The sequence below is a fragment of the Anser cygnoides genome, chromosome 4 (assembly GCF_040182565.1).
Source record: "Anser cygnoides isolate HZ-2024a breed goose chromosome 4, Taihu_goose_T2T_genome, whole genome shotgun sequence".
In the NCBI taxonomy this organism is placed as follows: domain Eukaryota; kingdom Metazoa; phylum Chordata; class Aves; order Anseriformes; family Anatidae; genus Anser; species Anser cygnoides.
The window spans coordinates 57,412,409-57,433,127 of record NC_089876.1 but is presented as its reverse complement, the minus strand read 5'-3'; the positions used below and the strand labels follow the sequence as shown (position 1 = coordinate 57,433,127).

Here is a 20,719-nt window from a genome sequence, read left to right as displayed (position 1 = left end):
AAAGCAGCTTCTTGTTGGTTTTATGATCTCTCTGACATAAACTGCTTACTACAGCTGAAGTAGCAGATCTTCTTATATTCTCTACTGGCAAAGTGAAATATTTTATTTAGACCTATTTATCAGTGATGATGTTTTAAGTATTTCCTACTATTTTGTACAGTAGAAAGTTTTTTTTTGCACAATAAAATGAATACTAGCATCTCCTTTTCTCCTTCCCTCTTTCTCTCTTCCCCCTTCCTGTACTCTATGTTTGATAAGACACTGCCTTCTAATTTTCTGTTTGTGACATCCCGTCAGGTTGTTGCTAGTTCTGGAAGAAAAAAGAAAGCTTGCAAAAAGAGAACCAATTTGCTTAAAGTTTACCTTACGCTGAAAGTTGTGGGCACTTGGAGCAGAGCTGGTGAGTTCTTTCTCTTTATTTCCTATGAATCACCCAGAGACAGAAATTGGTGCTGTGAGCTTTCCTCCTAAGATCCTAAATTCCATGAGGTCACAGATTTAAAGCTTCTCGCCATTTACTGGAATTTTATGTCAACTTCTAGATTGGCTAGCTTCAGCAGTGGAGTACCTGAAAAAGAAGTTAATATTAACTTCAACACCTGAAAATCTTTCTCTGTGAGATATGGATCTCTGAATCTGACACTCAAGCATTAGCAGTACTTTTCAAAGAATTTCCTTCAGTTCAACAAGATCACCACTGGCTGTTAAATTATGGTTTTGGTTAAGAAAACTAATTCTATCTCACGATTAATCATATTATTAACATTTTATAATCATATTATCAACATTTTATTTAAATAGAATAGAACATTCTGGCAAGAAAACTGTTAAATATGAATAACCATTAAGATGTTTCAAGATATAAGTTATTTATCACTTTATTCTACTCCACATGAAACATGACAAGGGGTGCAACAACTATTGCCTGGAGTCCCAGCTTGAGTGGATTACTCTATCTCTGTGGAAGTTAAAAGAGTGTCCCTTTAAAAACAATTTGAAGTTCAACCTATAATTATGTGCAAATAGTCAAGAAAGCAGTTAATGTTGTATTTGCAAATTTAGCATTCTCTTAATGTATTTTGGGCACAGAATTAGAAACAGATTTTGCATTCAATGAATATAAACACCTTAATATACACACACTGAAGAGTAATATTTCTTAAGTAATGGGAACAGGTTTTCCCAGAGAAAACCTTTGTGTTATGGGTGACTTTTGATGACTTTTTTATTACATTTTCTTGAAAACATGTGCCTTATGATGGTAATTCAAATACTAGAACAGCTGCTTTTCAGAAGATGTAGAGAAGTAGTATTATGACTGCAAGCAGTTGTTTAACGTTTGCTTCACTTTTTTTTTTTCATAGAAATCACAGAAAAATAGAATGAGTAGGGACATCAAGTGGCTATTCAGCCAATGCATCTCTCATCTTCTGCCAAATCAAGGTCAGTCTTCCCTTATTTGTTCCTGCCAGATGTTTGTCTTAGCTGTTTTTTGAAAAATTAAAATGTTAGAAATTCTGTCTACTTTACAGACAATGTGAAAGATTTCCTTGAAAGAGTAAGAATAAAATAAGGATAAAAGATAAAATCATGGTGTGCTGAAGAAATGCCTGCATTACCAACCCTGTTTATCTAAAATATCCACTTGTTTTTGTGTAAATTTATAATTGTATATTTTTTTTTCTTTCACTGTGTAATTTTTCTTTTCATGTTCTGCATAGAAACTGACATTAAAAATCCTGATGTAACATGATTTCAGGAAGAAAAGGCTGCAGTTAGCAGATAATGTAGTGGTTATCTTAGATTGAGTCAATTTTGGTGAAATTTCATAAGATTTCACTGAAGTCAGAAAGTAACTCATATGACTTGAAGTAAAGTATACTTCAAATTTTCACTGTTATTGATCTTTGTGGGAGTTAAACTGAATTATAGGTTCTATGCAAGTATATACTGTATCTCAGCTATTGAGTGCACTAACGTATGTAAGACAGTAGTAGATATATATTCACAAGGGGATTGATCTCTTGATCAATCAAGATCAAACAAGAACTCTCCATCCCCCTGCGTAAGTAAGCGGGCAGGGAGGGCAGACAGCCAGGATGGCTGAGCAAAGCCCTGCTGGTCAAACTGAGGTACAAGAAGGAAATGCACAGGCAGTGGAAGCAGGGACACGTGGCCTGGGAAGAGTACTGGGATGCTGTCTGGGTGTGCAGGGATGGGATCAGGAAAGCCAAGACATGGATGGAACTTGTTCGGCAATGGATGCACAGAATAACAGGAAAAGATGCTACAGGTGCATTGGTCAGAAAAGAAAGGCCAAGGAGAGTGTACCTCCTCTGATAGGTGAGAAGGGAGAACTGTTAACAACAGACATGGAGAAGGCTGAGGTACTCAACAACTTTGCCTCCATCTTTACTGCCAGTCAGGCCTCCCAAGTCTTTCGTTTCCCTGAACCCGTAGATGGAGGCTGGGAGAGCAAAGTCCCACCCACTGTAAGTGAAGAGCAGGGTCAGGACCACTTGACGAAACTAAACATGTACAAGTCCATGGGGCCTGATGACATGCATCCCAGGGTCCTCAAGGAATTGGCAAATGTAGTTGCCAATCCTCTCTCAATCATATTTGAAAAGTCCTGGCAGTCAGGTTAAGCCCTGAGTGACTGGAAAAAGGGAAACATCGCTCCGCATCCCAAGGGTAGAAAGGAGGACCCAGGGAACTACAGACTGGTGAGCCTCACCTCTGTGCCTGGGAAGATCACGGAAAAGATCTTCCTGGAAGCATTGTCAAGGTACATGCAAGACAAAGAGGTGATCCAAGACAGCCGGAATAGCTTCACCAAGGGCAAATCATGCCTGACCAGTCTGGTGGCTTTCTATGATGGAGTGACTGCATCAGTTGACAAAGGAAGACCGACTGATGTCATCTACCTGGACTTCTGCAAGGCCTTTGACATGGTTCCACATGACATCCTGGTCTCCAAATTGGAGAGAGATGGATTTGATGGGTGGACCATTCAGTGGATAGGAATTGGCTTGAAGGTCACACCCAGAGAGTAGTGGTCAGTAGCTCTATGTCCAAGTAGAAGCCACTGATGAGTTGTGTACCTCAGGGGTCTGTCCTTTGACTGATGCTGCTTATTATCTTTATCAATGACATAGACCATAGGATCAAGTGCACCCTCCGCAAGTTTGCAGATGACACCAAGCTCAGTGGTGTGGTTGATACAACAGAAGGAAGGGATGCCATCTAAAGGGACCTGGACAAGCTTGAGAAGTGGGCCCAGGTGAACCTAATGAGGTTCAACAAGTCCAAGTAGTGCAGGGTGCTGCACCTGGGCTAGGGCAATCCCGGACATGTGTACAGACTGAGAGAAGAATTAATTGAGAGCAGCCCTGCAGATAAGGACTTGGGGGTTCTGGTGGATGAAAAACTCGACATGAGCCAGCAATGTGCGCTTGCAACATGAGACCAACTGCATCTTGGGCTGCATCAACAGAGGAGTGGCCAGCAGGTGGAGGGAGATGATTGTCCCCCTCTACTCTGCCCTTGTGAGGGCACTTGGAGTGCTGCATCCAGGTCTGGGGCTCCCAGCATAAGAATGATGTGAACCTGTTCTAACAGAGGAGGGCCATGAAGTTGAACACCTCTCCTATGAAGAAAGGCTGAGAGAGCTGGGGCTGTTCAGCCTACAGAAGAGAAGGCTCCAGGGGGACCTCTTTGTGGCTTTTCAGTACTTAAAGGGGGCTTATAAAAAAGATGGATAGTGACCCTGCTAAATTAGGTAATGATAGGACAAGGGGGAATGGTTTTGAACTAAAAGAGGGGAGATTTAGATTAGAGGTTAGGAGGAAATTGTTCACTCAGAGGGTGGTGAGGCACTGGAACAGGTTGCCCAGAGAAGCTGTGGATACCCCATTCCTGGAGGTGTTCAAGACCAGGTTGGATGAGGCCCTTGACAACCTGATCTAGTGGGTGGCATCCCTGCCTTTGGCAGGGGGTTTGGAACTGGATGGTCTTTAAGGTTCCTTCCAACCCAAGCCATTCTATGACTCTATGATCTAGAGTGCCTTAAAGCTTAACTGAACTGCGAGTGAGATTACAAATGAAGACAGAGGGAGGAAAACACCAAACACAAGTGAACTATTTTTTCTCCTGTGAAGATCAGGCTTTGTCTTTTAACTACAGAAAGAAATTTCCCTACTCATGTAGCCTGGCTCAGAGTGGATGCTAAATGTAGCAGTAGAGATCAGGAGTGACCTGAAATGATCTGGACTTCTCTTGACAATAATATAAGCTGTAACTTTAAAAAACTCCTAAGTCTCCAACTTTCCTTATAACAGGTGTTTATAATGTCTTTCTAAACATATGGATGTTTTTAAAGATTTCTCCTTAAGGACCAATATATATGAATTACTCCCATTGCACAAGACATTTCCTAAGCCTTCTTGAATCACTGGATTCATCTCCATCTCTTTTCTTCAGGGGATCATTTTCTCGATGAAAACTGCATCTGTCAAAGGGAGAAAAGGAAGAATCAAACATTCTAATGGACTTTTATGTATCACACACATAATTTTTTGAAATAGGATGGTATCTTTTTGCTACTGCTGACTTTTCTGTCTGAAATTGTAACATCTCCTCTTACACTGAAATTTCATTTCTCAGCTTCTAAACTCAACCGTTATGTACAGCAAAGAACACATCTCCATTAGCTGAATAGAGTAAGAGTTTTGAAATTGCTACTTGGACAAACACAAAACTTAGTATTTGAAAGGGATGTAGAAACTCCAGTACTCCCCTGTAAGGATGGATTGTGCTCAGTATACATGAATTGTCCAAGGCACCAAGCAAAATGCCTCATCAGATTCTTATCATGAAGCAGAAGAGCACAGGAAATGTGAACATTATTATCAAATCCAAATATAAAGGCAGTTTTAAAGAAATTGATATTACACCCTGAAATACTTAAATATAAAGCTTTTAATCTGTTTAGCTGTGATCAGCTCTACTGGTGCTTTTGTATGGAAATTTTCCTATTAGTAAATACAAAGGCCTACTAGTAAAAATACTCAAAGCAGCTTGAACAAAGAGGTCTTTTTAGTTTTATTTCTACAAAAGAGACATCTCTCTGCAAGCAGTCTCTAAGTTGTTTCTGAAGATTTTATTGTATGATTAAAAAGTAAATTCTGTTTATACTATATTTTGCATTTACAGTCTGGAAGAAATGGCTATTGATAAAAAGTAATTATGCATTTTTTTTTACATTTAAGAAATTTATATTTTTTACTATTTGATTACGAAGTTTGATATACTGTTATGATTATGTTTTGCTACAGTAAGTTGTAATGGAATAAGTTATAATGTAACAGTAAGTTATAATGGAGTATTCCTACAAGTAAGGGTGAACAGCTGGACTATTATAGGTTTAACCCCTAGAAATTCCTTATAGGAAGATACACAATGAAGTCCACACCCAAAAAACAAAGCAGAACTTTACAAGGTAGATATCTAAACATAAAATCACTTTTTGCAATGGTCAGTTTGAATAATTAACCATTGTTTTGCTGGAATTCGTGGAGATGCTGAAACATTTTTGCAGTAGTACACTAGTTTCAAACACAATGCTATGCCATTATGGGAAAATCACACTTTTCCCTGGTTGCCTACATATACGTTTTTTAACTGCATAGTTTCATGTTTTGTAAATAAGTGAGGCTTATTGGAATGAGAGCTTTTAGGCAAAACTTAAAATTCAAACACAGTGGAGATTAACAGTGTAATAGAGGGAAACTATAAGCAATATAAAACTATAATGGGAGACAATAAAAAAGTCTTTTTTAGATATGTGAACAGAAAAAGGAGAACCCAATTAAACACAGGTCCGCTACTAGATAGGGGTCCGCTACTAGCTTGTCTCCTCACAGACAATGACATAGGCAAAGCAGAGACATTTAACGCCTTCTTCGCCTCTGTCTTCAACACTGATGATGGGCTTCGGGACCCAGGGTACCCTGAGCTGGAGGACCATGACGGTGGGAAGGACAAACTCCCAACCGACCCTGAACGTGTGCTGGATTTGCTGCTCCACCTGGATCCATACAAGTCCATGGGTCCAGACGGAATTCATCCCAGGGTGCTTAAAGAGCTGGCTGACGTCATCGCGTTATTATTATGTGTGGTGGTCTGCCCCTTCTCTTCTGGTGATACTGTCATTAGTTTCTCTTCAGAGAATAGAAATTAGTAACAATAACATTCTGTTAATGCTTATTTTTCAAGCAGTTCTGCAAACACATATACAGGATCTTATATGTATAGGGAATGGATGCAAAAAGGTCCCAGAATGCAGATTTTCTCTGTAGAACTGCTAATCCAAAAAAATTTTTACCATGGAAGAAAAATTAATGTATGCACATTTTAATGACAGCAGGGGAGCACTGTTTTTATAGACAACTACTCATGACCTTATGTTGGAGTTGGTTTGAATTCCCAGAAAAATAGAAATCCCACCCTTACATTGAGTTCTCTGTGACCTTGTAGCCGCCAGGTATTAATGAAGTCAATCAACAAATGAAGTTAAATGTGTCTTTCTGTAGGGAGATGGGATATTTGCTTAAGAAATTAGTAGTAGGATGCACCCCATTCTACATAAATATCTATTTTAGCTTATTGTTATTGTTATTATTCCAGTATTTTTTAAAGACTGTCTCATAATTTTGGTAATATCAATGCCTGGTGTTTTGGCAGCTGTGCTGTATATGTATCAGTCTCACATGGCCTTACATTCAGTCCTTGAGGCAGAGTTCTGAAGCTGATTCTGGATGATTACTGTGCAAATTAATCAGATTTTTTTTTCTTTTTTTCTAATTTGGAACATTAAAAAGCTCTTTTGTATTATTCTCTTAATTTTGGTGCTCTTGTCTTTTCTTTTGGCTTTTATATATAGTAATATCATTTTGCTAGATTTCTTTTTTTCCATATGAGTCAGGTGATACAGTACCAGGTTCTCTCTTTACAGATAGGTGAGACGTGATTATGAGGAACTGTGTCCATGTTCTTCAGTCACTGTCTAACAACTTAGTGCTGATCTTTGTATTCTGGGGCTGTGTTTTCCCCACTTGACCACACTGTTTATGGATCCAGAGATATATAGGGGAGGTTTTAAGAGCTTTAGAGCCAGTCGATAGCTAGTCTTCTGAGCAGAAACTGGCCTGTCAGCCAGAGGCAGTAGCCTTGAGCACACTGTGAAGGATTCACTCTGAATTCTCAACAGCTTTAACTAGATTTTCTGTGCCCTGTGCCAGCTGATGCTACTTTCTCAGATTCATCGCCTTCAGTTCCCCTCCACACAGATAATTGACTTCAGTTTCATCCTCCACCTTCATCTTTTATTCTCCTCCCTTCTCAGCTTAACTTCTCCTTTTCCTGTTCCTCCTGAAGTGGACTAATGCAAAAATAAACACATAAACATTTTAATATGGTATTAACATGATGATTTAACTGCTATGCCACAGTAACTTTGGGAGTTCAGTTTTTATCTTAGTTCTGTATATGTCATTTTGATTGTGAAGTTTTCCTATGCAGCAGGAAAAATCTCTTAGTGTCTATTTGTACTGCATTACTTTATGGGCATCCTGTATATGAAATTGCAAGTAACTTAAGGGTGTAGATATTAAGTGCAATATCTTTGATTATTTCACCTTGGAAAGCTGCCAACTCTTCATACTTAAGTAGGCTCATTATCCTATAATAAAAGGGAATATATTGTGAGGTCAGGGATCAAATGAAGTAGGGATAGTGGGATGATTTTTTGTGGCAAAAGCCTTGATAACAGAAACATATGATCACAGTATGCTTGTTCATTAGCCAGGAGGAAAAATCATGCTTCAAAACAAAAAAATGCTAGCAGATGTAGGGAGAGTATTTGGAAAGTAACTGTTGGTAAAGATAGAATTTTAATTTCCTTATTTTTTCAAACTTACTTTTTGGTGAAAACCTTCCTTTCAGGGGGTTTGAAGTGAATTTCAAAAGCTTTTTTACATATGATAACAGTGGAAGAGATTTAATGCATGTCTGAGATTATCTTCATGTCTGAGTTTCTGCAGATTTTAAATAATTATATGATAAATAAGCATGTTAAACTCAAACCTGATCTAACTTTGGCCCCTGTTCTCCTACCTATTCATTTGTATGACTAAGATGGATGGTCTTACTGACCTGAGCAGGATGCTGGTTCATAATAATATTTCTTAAACACATAATTCTTCTTAGTCAAATAATCAAATATATTTCTTAAAAATATTTCCCTAGACAGGTATAAATCTGTAACTTGAATTATCTTATTTGGACACCGTCTTTTATAATTTGAGCCAATTTACTTAAACCTCTTGCATTTGACTCCAGGTATATGTATTCCTTCTTGTATATTGCTACCACAGTAAGGTCACAAATATTCCTTGTGTCTTCAGATAAAAATCTCTCATCTGTGATTGACTTACCATTTAATTCAGTGGTATGCTCATACATTGAGATAAACAGACTGTGACATAGGGAATCAATCAGAAACAGGAAAATTTAACACTGTAGTAATTTGGGATCAAACTCCTTTTTCGTCTAACTCCAGCAAAATCAGTGTTATCAAACTAGTAATGATTTTAATCTTTTTCATTTAGTTTGATTAATGCCTTGTGTATAAAATGTGAAAAATAGTAAGTGGCATTCATACTTCTTGTTGTTTATTTCCACGCATAAAACAAGCTCAGTCTTGAAAATCTATATAATAAATTCAAACCTGTTGTTAAACTGGTTTGTAAAAATGAAGTGGGGAAATAATTTAATGGTGTTTCATCTGAAAAAAAAATTATTATGAAAGATTTCACACTGCAAACAGCTGCCATGAACACTACCCCAAAAGAGGTAGCGCACAAATATCTTGAAGTGAAACAAGCATCTGCAAAACCCTGACATTTACAGTCTTTCCCTTCCTTCAAAAAAAAAAACAATATATCATTCAAATTTTCCTTCCAGTTATAGTTTGTCTTGTTTAAGTGACTTCTTTAGATATTTGGGGCTGTATAAATTGCATTGGGAAACTGCCAGTGTGGTTGAGTTGAAAACTGATCAAGACTAAGGTAATCAAAACCAAGGGCTGCATTGTTAACAGTCCATGGGTTCCCCTTGTTTCTGTTTGCTTTTACTTTTAAATACCTGGCTGCACCTCCTACAGGCTGGCAGCAGATGAGGAGCAGTCCAGAAGAGCATCCATAGCAGCTTCTTGATGGAGCTGAGGCTCAACAGGAAACTTTCCACTGTTTCAGAAGCTAAAATCAAGCCCCAAGAAGGGTGGTGGCCTGGATGTAGAGTGCAAGTGAACTCTTACTCGCTGCAGTAGTTTGAAATATGGTTCCTGCTGTTTCCATCTAGAAAAGTAATTGCAGTTAATTAAAGGGAACTGATTTATTTATTTGTATCAGGAGATACAGTGGGATCAACACAGCAAAGTATAATTTATTGAAGGTTAAAGCATCTATCAATTATTCATGTTTTTGTTTTCTTCACTCCGCATCTGTGACATCAAGCAGTATGGGCCTTACTTCCATGTCAGAGCAACCGAGATGGAGAGAGAGACGCGTGCTTACGGACAAGTAGGGAGTTCAGGAATAGCAGTCCTAGATTTTCAGACTCAGTTCAGTACTTTAATCATTATATTGTCTTCCTCTCTTCCCGCTGATACATTTCCGAAATGTATTTTATCAGTCAAGGATCACTTGCCGACTTAACAATAGAGAGCATATCAGGTGAAACATTTTAACTGTGGGTATTTAATTTCACATCAGTAAGTGGCATTGCAGGAAAGAACCTGCTTTCAGAAGATAAAGCTTTCTTATATCTGCTTAGCAGATATAAGCTGACATCACTTTTGCTTGGTTTTTAAATAATTATGTAGCCAGGTAATCACTGTTTAAACCAAAGAAAGAACTAAACTGAAAGAAGATCTGAAGGATCCATGTGTACTTACTGCAATGAATCATCATTATATGATCTCTACAACACCCCATCTGCTCCTAGGTTGCTAGTGCTGACAAGTTTTATTACAAATATTACTTTTATAAAATACCTAATCCACTAGCTGCAGTATTAGTTTCAAAGAATTATGGTATAGATGTGTATATTATGCATGTTATGTAACTCAGAATATGTTTATCAGGGCAGGAATATTATATTTGAATTCATCTTAACACAGAGCAGGCAGAACAATAATGTAAGTATCTATCTTCGGGTTCACAGGGCTGAACTGTGAGCACAAGTGATACATTGCTATTTACCAGGCATATCATTTTCACCTCAAAATTTCTAGGTGAATAAAATAATCCCAATAAAATTTGAATCCCTGTAAGAAAAAGAGAACTTTAGTCATCCAAGATATATCTATTCAGGTATTCAGTCATCCAGGATGTATTTTGGGGGGTAAAGGAAAGAGTAATAAAACATTATGGTATTAAACATATATGAAAGGAAAGAAGATCTTGATGAGAAAATATTGAGTAAAAAACATTCTGTCAAAAAAAATAATCTCTGAGGTCATTCCGTTTAGTTTGATTTTATTTGATATGAAAATTAAAAATTGGTATACTGTTAATACCAAAGTAAGGAGGTAGAGACAGAACTATCTCACTAAATTCCTCTTGCCAGAATAGATTCATGTAAGTATAAATTTGTGTAGTTTGTTTAGTCAAATTTCTGAATTGTAGAGTCCATCAAGAATTTTCATTTAGCACTCACTGATAAGACAGTGCTGCTGACAATCCACCTATTTAGTAAGCCTTGTTAAATATTTAGCCCATATCTTGATATTCTTTCCTAAATCTTTTCTCTCAGGAAAGTCCCACATTTCCAATTCAGTTTTACAAGCCTTTCATTTTAATCATATATAATCTTCTAGGCCACAGCTCTCTTTGGATGAGGAAAACATTTTTATATTTTACTTAACAGGTACCTCAGTAGTTGTTCTGAGGCTATACGCCCAATGTAACCAGTAAGAAGGAGGCTAATTCTCTATGTGTGTTAGTATCTTTCAACTGAGGCGTGTGTAATGCTGTGGAAAAAGAAAGAATAATTAATTTTATGTACATTTAACAGAAACTTCAGAGAATAGTAACAATAACTATACAGTGTTTTCACTGTCCTATGCAGTTTTGAATTACGGGAGTTGTGTTGTTGAACCCTGCAATTGCTGCATATTTATGACAAGACTGTTTGTATAGTGTTTGAAAAAAAAAAAAAAGATATTGATGAAGAAGATGTGGTGGCCTGTGAGAACTCTGGAGAAATGACCCATTGGTCTGCAAAGTTTAGAACTACTGGTTCAGAAAATAGCTGATCCTCACTTGCCTATGCTAGTGTTGAAAATGCTCCATTAAAAACCTTCTTCAACAGAAACTGGATGGCATTAACACACAACCCTATTAAACTGTCTATCATTAGAAGCCAACAGTTCTGGAAGGGATAGTATTATATTTATCTGAAATAGAGTTAATGTCTTTCCTCCTAGGTGATACACTTAGCTTACCATTAATGTGCTAAGCATTATGCTTATATTACACATTATACTTATACTATTTCTGCTCTCTCTATTAAAACCTACAGCTTTGTAGTCACTAGGGAGTTTTCTATCTATATGATTTTCCATATCTGTTGGCTAAATTAGAGATCCAAATGCAAAATCTAGAGCTCATAAACATTAGGTGGATTTGTGAGTGACAATCCCTGGAGGGCTTTAGGTCCATAAACTAATGAGACATAAATATAGTGGAGTAGGGAAGGGTATTTTTATCTGTCATATACAAACTAGTTCCAAACCCGTTCAGGTTATTAATGGAAAACTATATCCATTTCCCTAACATCAGCATTAAAAAAATCTGCAAGATAATTAGCATCTCTAAGAATGAATACTTTATGAATAGAAACTTTAATGGAAAAGTGATTTGGCATCATCTTTTAAAACTTTGTAGTCTTAACCTGAGTAAAATGGGTATAGCTTTCCACTAATTGTCATGTAAAGACTTACAATGGAAAGGAAATAGTACATTCAAATATAAGTTGAGGCGTTAGCATTTTGTGACATATGGCATCCCCGTTACTGAAATCAGAGGCATGTCACAAAAGCAATAATGATTTTACTCTGTGTCGTGCCACAAGGTAGCAGTGTTGTGGTACAATCTTGATAGTTTTCTGATGCAAGTCACTGAGCATGGGATCAGTTCTGCTCCCATCAAAATTAACAACTTTCGCTCTTGACTTCAGAGAACTCTGAAATACAACTGGTGAAACCTCACTTCAATGATTTATGTGCAATGTACCGATAAATATCACAATGCCTACTTCATAATATTTCATTCATTAATTATTGGAGAAACACTGAGAAGATTAAAAGGATAGAAAAAGACTTATAATCAGTGCAAAATGTGATAATTTCATTTTGTTTTTCTTTGTTCTTGCATTTTTCTAGTATCTGTGAAAGTGAAAATGACTACAACAGAAAGTAATACAGTAATTAAGTTAACTGTTTATTCCAACAGCAGGATTTTGAGGGTATTATTCTTCAGGCAAGTAGTTTTTTGCAAAATGTTCTGTTTGATTAGATAATGTTTCTACTGTTGAAGGCATATGTAATCAGAGATGAAGGGATTTTTTATTCTGAAGATCAAATACTGTGGAAGGTCAATAGTTGTCTATTGAAAATTAAGCATTAGTTCTATTTCAGCTATTCTGTTAACACAAGTAGTTGTTTCTAACTGAGCAGAACAGTATTTTTCTTTCAAGAGGGAGTCTTGTTTGTTGGGCTTCTGCATGTTGATAACAATTCATTTTCACTGGAGGTGAAGGCACCCACAATTTCAGATTCCTTCACGCTCATGAAAAGTATAATATAAAGAGAATTGTTCAGGCTCAATAGTTTACACTGGGACAAGTGGACAAAAAATTGTTAAAGGTTTGTGACTGAAATAAAGATTACTATAATGAAAACGCTTAAGCCTGCCAATCATTATCAATCTCTATATCAATATATAAACCTTTATGATGTGGTCTCTGACTTTTATTGGTATGAAGTGAATGTTTTAAACTATACATAAGTAGCAAAGTGATGACGAATTAGAGAAGGAGTTCAGGGCAGATTGTCACAGCTGTCTTCTGCATGGAAATTATCTGCACATATGGGATACCAAAGGTGACTGAGGAAGCATTTATTGATTACTTTCAAGGTTGCTTCTTAACATACCCTCATAAGACTATTTTTTTTTCAATTGGTTGTATTTCTACTATACTTGACATATTTGGTCAGAAACATTCAGAAGGTGAAGACAAAGGTCTCTGAAGGTGAAACTAGGTGGAAAATCATTCTCATGTGCTGAAATGACTCATCTTTTGCTTCCAGGGACTATAGGGAAAAGAAATATTGGTTTGTCTAGGCATAAAATAGTTTTGACTCGCATATGGCCTGAAAAGCACCTTTCCCCACTGTTGTGAAAACATGCACTTGCCTGAACCTCAGTGCATCAAGGGGGAGTCATTGGACTCTCACAGCTAAATTCAGTTAGGATTTTCCCTGTACAAAACATATCTGCCCATTATGTCAACCATGCAGGTGCTGAATGACTGTCTCCAAACCCAATGAGAAAACAGCAAAAAAAAAGAAACAGATAAATAACACTCCCTCTGCTTGGAGACCATTCTGGCAACAATGTTGGGACCAAAATGAGGTAGATTTTAGTTGTGTTTTAAAGGCTTTTCCTTCTAGGTGAGAGGAGAAAAATGAGGAGTTAAAATTGAGAATATAGACAGATAAAACAAAGATATCCGTAGGAAAAAAAAAAAAAAAAAGCATGCAGAACTGGAAGAGGGGATGAAGGCAACACTTGGAACAGACTACAAGTGATCTAGGCATTAAAAGAGATAGGAAATTACCAGAAATGGAAAGGGCAGGGTAGAAAAAAGTTCTACCAACTGGCAGACTGTGGGAAGACATACCCTGTGGAGAAAAAATTATTTATAGTTACACATAGGCTATGTGGTGGTGCTGTGTTCCTAGCACAGTAGTCTAGGTGCCTGGCATAGAGTCCAGGTCCCGTGATATTTGGACAGCTCAGAATAGCCAACGTATGAACATAGAACCATGTCACACGGCATGCACTAAATGGGAAAAAAGAGGGTCCAACAAAAAGCTGTATTCTTGGCATTGCGTAACTATCGTGACTTGTCTCTGCAGAGCCTCTATGTTTTATCACAATTATTCTTTTCTGGATGTAATGACATATATGTTCAGTGAAAGATAATCGGATCCTATATGTTTATCCCAGAGAGATTTCCTTAAAGAGTAGGTTGACTCACAGAACAGCCCTAACAACTTGCCAATACACACTAATTCAGAGACATACAGAAGGTTCAAAGAAAAAGATCCAGAATTTTATCAGCAAAACTCCTGATTTTAAGTTTGAAATTCATTATCATAATCTCCTTTGAAACGCAGTGATCTCTGTTTTTTATATATTTTGGCTAGCTCAGGTTACAAGCACAAAACTGCAGGTTTATTTATTTATTTATTTACTTTTCTAGACAGAAGGATGATGGTCTTGTAAAATAGAAGAGGAAAAGAGGCACAATTGTTTTCATAAATACTAAAGTAGAGTTAGCCGTGCTTTTTTTCTTAGTCATTAAAATAGTCTACTTTTCTCCAGCATGTGATAAAAAATAACTCAATTTCATTTTTATTTATAATTATTATTTTTGTATGTGTGTATACACATATTTACAAAGAAACATATCACAATCAAACACGTGCACTGTGGCAATTTTAAAAAAGCCTATTATACCACTCTGAATTTAGCACTGGTGTAGCCCAGTGCATTTACCTGTTTCACAGTAGACAATTCTAGATTTAAAAACAACCATACAATGGCCTTGTATTTTTAATCTGCATATATAGTATTTATTGAAGACTCTCTATCAAAATTTGCTTGAAAGGACATGAGCTGTGGTTTGATGCTGTTGTCTTCTGTTTTGTCTGTCACTATTTCATTTTTAAAGTCATTCTAGCATCCATGTCTTTCTGTAAATACTTTCTATTTACTTCTTTGCAATGCAGTTTTCTTTGGTGAGCTCCCATAAGTAGAATGGAGCATTGCTTGTACTCAATAAATAGATCATTGCTGATCATGGTAGTATCTAGCTTCACAAAGATAGGACTTTGAACGGTTGGTTAGCTAAAATTGGTTAGCTGTTAGTTAAGAGAGTAGAACTGTTGGCTGATACAGATTATTTTACTATTTCAGACACAGTGAATAGGCAGATCTGACTCTTAGTTAGATAGGGGATCTCTAAGGCAGTTCTGTAGCTGAAGAAAATAGTACTGACTTGATAGATGCACATGATTTTTCGGAGTACTGCATACCAAGTCCCTTCACAGACCAACATGCAAAGACTTGCTATTAGTATTGGATTCATAAGAAATCCAAAACAGAATTCCTTACACTTGCAGTTGTCAGACTCCCCTGCAAATGTATTTAGTATTGGTTTGGCTTTAGTGATATGTTTGAATAAGAAGCTGGATCCCCCCTCAAAAGAAGAGCGAGAGAAGTTGCTAATAGAAACCTGTTCTTCTCTATTTACATATGTTTTGATCACTATGAAAGGCAGAAGTATAATCAGAAAAACATTCTACTGAGAATATAAAGATTTTGGTGGGAAAAGTGTAAAAGAGAAACAGCTCTTTTTTTTTTTTTTTTTTTTCCCCTCACGGAAACCATAGGATATTGCATGGTATGAAGCAGGGAAGGATGAAAATTATTTGCTGTGAATCTGATGCTGTTCTTTACAATTTCTAGTCTTGCTTTCTCTAATCATCTGTTGAAGTCGATTCCTTTGAAACTGGGAAAACTGTGTGTGACAGAGCTGTGAGAAAAGTCAACTTTTTTTTCCCAATTTTGACTGTATTCATGACTGGTAGAAGCCTGAAGTCACTACTTATCAGAGACAACGTATTTCTATCAGCTGAGAGAAAGAAGGACCCTAGCACTGGATGATATTTGAACTCTGGGCTCACCTTTTTCTAGTTTTCTTTCACTTTTCTCTATTACTTAACTATTCAACACAAAGTAGAAATTCACTTTTACTGAGATGCTGTTTTAATTCCCTCTTTCATTCAGCCTGCCAATCTTTCTTCCAGCTCGCTGCCTAGTACCCTCATGGCCTTAATTTGAGATTGATTGTATGTAATCTCTTCGAACCTCAAGCCTAGCCTTTTGCTCCAAAGCAAACCAATGTTCAGCAAAACTCAATGCACTTAAGCACCTTCCTCCTCTGTGCCATTCTTCTTTGTGTTAGAAACTCAGCATTAGTAGTTGCGGAAAACCTCATACACATGGCTGGCCTGGGAATGCAGGATCATGGGCTACAAGGAAATAAAAAGGAGCAGGAATAATATGCAAAGACAAATCTCATCTGAACTTATCCAAAGACTGTAGAGTTCCCATGGGCATGAAAGAGAACGTACAGAAAGAGCTCCTTCATTTTTGTTGTTGTTTTTGTTGTTTGTTTGTTTTTAAAGAAAACCTTAATTTCTTAAAACCTCTTTTTCCCACTGTGAACAGAAATATCTACTTTGTGCTGTTTGAAGCACACACCCTGGCAGAAGCAAATAGGGTTGCACACTGCAACAGAATTGGATAAGAAGCTTTGCTACTTAATGTAACAGTCATGGTAATATTAAGTATGCTTAATTGACAAAACCTCAACTTGCATAATAAAAGTCTACCTACCTAAAATATCACCTTGCCATTTCTCTCAGCAGTACTATCCTTCATCATGGTCACCAAAAATAATTTTAGAAATGTGGTTAGTTTTGATGAATGCTATTTTGTATCTCCAGTTCATGGGATTTTTTTAATCAGAAGTCTTGCATTGTTAATGTTACCAACTGGTTCTGTGAAAAGCTCAGTTTTCATTTTCAAAGGTAAGTTTTTTTGTTCAGATGTTTCTACAGAATAACACAAATGAATCAAAAAAAAAAGTTTCTTTCTGCAGAACTGTTACACTTCAGCAGGCATCTTGTGCAATTCTGTGAAGTGTATCAGAAATAGAAGTGTATTAATTATTTTCTGTCTTTCCATAGAAATGTGTAAATTCACGTGAAAAATCCAGAAGTCCTCTTCAATTGCTACCTTACCCTGGAGATGCTGTAAGTCCATTATCATGTATCTTTTTACTGACAAAATTGCCTAACCAGTGAAATACTGGTTCTGTGCATGCCTATGACTACATAAGCCTGAAACATTGTCAGGCTTCATTAAAATACATTTTACTACGAATATAAGTAGAGCTTTGGGCTTTCTGTCTGCCGACTCAAATCCACTAGGTATTTTTAAAGAACATCTACTAGACTAATCCCAAGATACAGGAGAAATGCCTTCCCATTTTAGCTAAAGGTAGTTAGATAATTCACTTGTAGTTTCTTATATCTGCCTGAAGTGATTTGAATTTGCCAATCCTATCTTGTATGCCAATTCTAACTCCTATGATAACAAGGTTATAGGACTCTCTTAACCTTGCTCACTGAAACTGTTCTACTTTACAGAAAATAATTGAAGATTTCCTGGTACACAGAAAACAAGGGAAAAAAGGGCGAACTTGCTTGCTAGTCTGTGATAAGTGCAATTACATGTCAAGGGAACCTAAGTTTTATTCCCTTTTCAGTTAAGATTTGCAGAGTTTAAGTTAAGCGTTAGGTTGGGCTAGGAGAGGAATATTCAACTTCTCCATTAAGCAAGTGCCCCAAACACTTCAGGATATGCAGTCTCATTACTATTTTTTTTCTTCCATTTATCTGTCAGGAACCATCAAGGGCACGCTGCTCCAAAGGGAAGTGGTGCCATGAGCTGAGCCTGATAACAAGGCAGACAGAGGAGTGGTCTTACCAGCAAAAATGATGGTACCTGAGCAAGGTGAGGAGAGCAGGTCCAGGGGACAGTAATTAGGATCAGCCAAAAGACCAGGTTGCTGGGGAAGTTCATAGGGATGAGGCAGGTCTGAAGTTGAGTCAAGCCTAAGGGTTGGGTCAGGTTTGGGATCAACGGGGTGCATGGCTTGCATGCAGTGCACCTCCAATAGCTCCAGGGAAGGCTAGCCTCCTATCTTTAGTAGTTAAACTCACCTGCAGTCCTCGAACAAAACTTAGTATAGAGAGTTGCTCCATCCCTGGACCACTGGACCATCTGGGCACTAGTTCTGCTCCTGAATTTAATATGCTACAAGAGAAAGCCTGATGAAGCTATTTTAAGGGATTATCAGTGAATATATTTCCATATAAATTTTGAAAAGTGGTCTTTTAAGGATGATGTAGCCTTCTACATCTTTCTTATTGGAATACAGCATTTCCATTGCGCTATTTTTCTTTCCAGAGTTCAGACATCTTCAAAATAGAGAGAAATCAGATGGTTCAGGTAACTAATGCTTGCTTACTTGCTGAGATAGATATATTTCCCTTTGCTGAAGACAAGAAAACAATTATTTTACCTCTTGTAAGCAACCTGGCTTCTCAGTCAAAGGTATACCAAGTGACACATTGCCTTGTTATGGTCTTCATGATTACATACTGGAGATTTGGAAGCAAAAACTGTTCCACTTGGGACCCTGCTTAGTCCAGTATACAGATCCAGGAAATGCTCTTTTCTCCTATCTTTATTATCAATTCAGTCCAAACACAGTAGATGAAGAAAACAGAAGGGTAAGCACTATGTAACAATAAAGTCCGAACAGTGTGGTAAGTAACTACCTAACAGCTGATGACATGCCAGGAAAAGAAAGTTGTCAGGAGGAGGAAGAAAGAGAAAAATGAGGTGACCTTTACAGTTCTTTCAAAAATTAACATGACTAATGTAATTAACATGTACATTAATTCCACTTTAAATGCACTACAATTACTACTAATTCCTTTTATTATGGTAAATATATTTAAAAACTCAAATTATATACTTGTGTTTATGGGTAGAATTACCATCTATGTGCTTTAATATCACCACTATACTTTTTAATTATTACTACCAGTGTAACACTGTTGTGCAATGAAATAGTAATAGGCTTCAGGCAGTGGATCTTACAGCCTTAATTAGCTGTAGTGCAGAAAAAAAAAAAGAAAAAAAAAAGAAAAAAAAAGAGTCATAAAGTTTTGAGAGATCAAGTACTGCAATAAGTTAGTGTTAGTTAAAATACTCCTGGTTCGTGTTTGGAATACAGGATCAAAGACTTAGATGGATCCATGGAGTCTGATATTTTATCTGTGATGCAGTCTAGCATCACGCTTTAAAGAAGGCAAAAGAATCCCCTTAGTGAACAATTACGAAATAATTTGCCTTTTGGGAATTTTTCTTCTTTCTGTCAGTTGAACTTGTTCCATAAAATATGAAGCTTGTGTCTCTTCAGCAAAAGTGTTCAATCTTATCTAATGCAACTGTGGCTGCCATCATTATCTATTTAAGTGTCTAATCCTTTAAAAGCTTAAGCCCTCAGCCTCAGTGTATCTAATTAAAGATACAGATAGCATGAGAAATGAAAGCCATGGGGCAGGTCAGCAAGGCCAATTGAAAGGACTAGTTTTCTAAGTGAGGAATATTTAGATGCATAATATTACAGGTCTGTAAAGATATGTCCCCTTTTTCTACACCATATAAAATTCCTCACTCTTACAGCTGTAACTTCATCTTTGTTCTCCACTTCTGAATATTCCCTTTTCCTACCCTCCTTGTTCTCCTCTTTCTTCTTTCCATTCTACCAGTATCGCAGCAAAGAAAACCACACTGGGTCACTCAAGTCACTTCACTACCCTACCAAACTAAGCTTTTTCTTGTTTCTGATCACTTCAAAAGAGGGCTCATACCACAGACATTAAATAGCTTTGTGAGGCTTCAAGACCAAAGCCAATTAAAGGTTTAAAAGAGGAAGCTAACAGGAACAAGATAGTAAATGAAGGTGATCCAAGTCTTTGGCAAACACATGACCTGGAGACAGAAAACAGAAGCCACAAGGCATGCGTTTTGTCTCCTGACTCTGAAACTGGCAATGAGCTGAAGCTTGAGCTGCACTAAATTGGCAAGAGTTTAATACCTCCCCCATATAGCTGAAGGCCAAGGATCTCGTCCAGAGATTGTGCCTACTATCTCTTCATTTGTGTGTTTTAAGTGCCAGTAGCTTGATGGAATTGAGGAAAGTATGTGGTAGTTCAGGTAATATTGCCCTATGCTTTTTGGAGTAAGGAGAATTTAATTATTTTTTTTTAGTCTGTTTGTAGCATATGATTCATCATAGTTTGGAAGGGGAAAAAAAAATAAAAGAATCTGAAACTGTACAATGGGATGGTTTTCCATTTTTTTTCTTTTTTTTTAAGACAACTGAGGGGTTGGTTTTGCAGCAGTACACAGTGTTGATGGCATCATATCATACTGACATCCACAGAAGTACAAGTGTGTCTATTGAAAACCATTACTGATAGAATGATGTCATTTAGCAATTTTTTCAGTTACACAGGGATATAGAGCCACTTGAGGATGCAGAGCTGTAGGCATATAATAAGAGTTACAAATCCAGTGCTTCTCCTCTGTGGAACCTACTTATTCTTACTTCTTTCTTTATAAAAGGTTTTATCTTTCCCACCTGGGATGAACAAGAGTTAATA

At 37.0% G+C, this 20,719-nt stretch overlaps 1 protein-coding gene across 15 annotated transcripts in view; it reads right to left on the bottom strand.

Moving 5' to 3' along the window:
- LOC106035227 (uncharacterized) overlaps nt 1–20,719 on the bottom strand; it is a 143,678-nt gene that overhangs the window by 58,899 nt on the left and 64,060 nt on the right. For 12 of the 15 annotated variants that reach the window (XR_010831204.1, XR_010831203.1, XR_010831202.1 and 9 more), the window contains 2 exons: nt 9,205–9,416; nt 364–4,510 (listed from right to left, as the gene is read on the bottom strand). The gene's annotated coding sequence lies outside the window, so the exon portion shown is untranslated. Of the gene's footprint in view, nt 1–363; nt 4,511–7,697; nt 7,742–9,204; nt 9,417–10,993; nt 11,412–20,719 lie in introns of those variants that run through there. The other 3 variants (XR_010831206.1, XM_066996202.1, XM_066996201.1) reach the window with 3 other exon arrangements.